This window comes from Pollachius pollachius, assembly GCF_949987615.1.
Source record: "Pollachius pollachius genome assembly, chromosome: 2".
NCBI lineage: Eukaryota > Metazoa > Chordata > Actinopteri > Gadiformes > Gadidae > Pollachius > Pollachius pollachius.
The window spans coordinates 35,802,179-35,804,174 of record NC_136935.1 but is presented as its reverse complement, the minus strand read 5'-3'; the positions used below and the strand labels follow the sequence as shown (position 1 = coordinate 35,804,174).

General features: G+C 54.3%; 1 protein-coding gene across 4 annotated transcripts in view; it reads right to left on the bottom strand.

Annotated features, from left to right (window-relative positions):
• The window catches only part of rbfox2 (RNA binding fox-1 homolog 2), a 31,195-nt gene that overhangs the window by 14,257 nt on the left and 14,942 nt on the right, over positions 1-1,996 (bottom strand). The gene's annotated exons all lie outside the window — the stretch shown is intronic.

Genomic DNA, 1,996 nt, shown 5'->3' with positions numbered 1-1,996 from the left:
GAGAGAGAGAGAGAGAGATGGAGACAGAGAGAGAGGAAGACAGAGACAGAGAGAGACAGAGATAGAGAATGAGACAGAGAGAGGGGAAGACAGAGAGAGAGGGAGACAGAGAGAGAGATAGAGACGGAGACAGAGAGGGAGAGACAGATATAGAGCGAGGGAGAGGGAGAAAGAAAGACAGAGACAGAGAGAGAAACGTTTGGGGGGAACCCATTGGTGTAAAAAGATGTCATCATGTTCATCTGGATTTCTTTTACGGCCACAGGCAAAGTAAAGCCATGTGGATATAAAATCCATAAGAATAATTCAAGAGGGCTTATTGAAAAGAAACAGTGGAGATACACACTTGTGTTCATTCGGTCCAAGCCTAAATAAGCGCAGAGGGAACGTGGTTCTGGATTCATCCCATCCGCTGGCCTCTCCAAAGTGCAGCCATTTTGAGTCCCGCCCCAGAGAAAGCCTTGTGTGGTGCAGCACTTCCCCAGCACATCTCTGGGAATAGAGAACGCCTGCTGCTGCTCTCAGCCCACCTCTCAGTCCAGTCAGGGGCTTCTACTTTTATGGGCGACTGCGAAATATACGAGGCAAGACGGAAACGCAGCTAGGGCAGTCCTACTGGGAAAGGGGCTGCCTTGATATATTGCTCGCTTTGCGTAGGCGCGGGTATGTGCCGCCTGTAATGCAATCACACTGATGTTTATGTGCGTGATTCACTCCAATGTGGGGACTCTTTGAAACGCCTCGACTGAATTTCAACAATCTAAAATACTGAAATGCACAGCCCATTGCGTTTGAGTGGGTGCCTGTGTGTTTGTGTGTGCCTGTGTGAGTATGTGCCTCTGTGTTTGTATGTGCGTGTGTGTGTGTGCGTGTGTTGGACTAGGCGTGTTTTGGTGCAGAGGCTCCACCACGTGCACACATTAGGGGGGGGGGGGGTGGAGGAGGGGGGAGGGGATGTGAGGGGAGGAGGGGGGGGGGGGAATGGGGGGTTGTGTAAGCACTTGCGTGGGGCACAGAGATAGAGAGAGAGAGAGAGAGAGAGTGAGAGAGAGAGTGCTGCTACAGTGAGTCAGAGCGCAAGCGCTAGCTAGCTTACTCTCGGGTCAGTTAGCAGCAGCAGCGGCGGTGGCGGCGGCGGCGGCCACTACTGCTGCTGCGTCTGAGGAGGCACGCACGCACAGCGCTGTGTGCTGCAGTGTCACTATGCTACAGAGAGCACTCCCTGGGGGAGGGGGAGGAGGAGGAGGAGGAGGAGAAGAAGAGAGGAAGGCTCCGAGCGCTAACTAGGCCAACAGCAGGTCATTTCACATGAAGAATGCCTTCGCGGGATCTTTACTATCCAGGGCAGGAAGCCATTCGTCTACAGCCTCCATTTGTGGACTACTCAAAGGAAAAACGGGATGAGTGTCGTTAAAGCGGGTTCTGGTCGACTCGGCCCGATAAGCAATGCGACTGGGAGAGAGAGAGCAAAGGAGAGGGAGAGAGAGAGCGGGAGAGAGAGAGAGAGAGAGAGAGGTGTAGAGAACGGCAGGCTGTTTTCACACCGCCACGTCGTGGCTGTTGGGTTCGTTAGCAGCACCGCCGCCAACAGCTGGGGGGGAAATGTTTACGATGTGTCTCCAGAACCCACCAGGAGAAACCCCCCCGCCCCACTTATTTAAGTTTTTTATGCTAAGTCAATCCGCCCCTGCGCCTCTGTCATTTCCCCGCTCCTCCTCCTCCTCCTCCTCCTGTCCTCCACTCGGCTATGTACGCTCCACAGAACCCAGACGGGACCCCGGAACCGGTCTTTACCCCCCCCCCACCCGCACCTGTCAATCAAAAATGCAGCCTTGGAGCCACAAGGCCTGGGCCGTGCTCAGGCGGGGACTACCGTGCGCTGTTTAATCTCCTTATAGGGTAACACGGCTGCCTACCAACAGTCCCCCCCACCCCCTTATCTCTCCTGGACACATTTTGCAGCCATGCAAACAAACTCATAACAAAGGTTTACCTT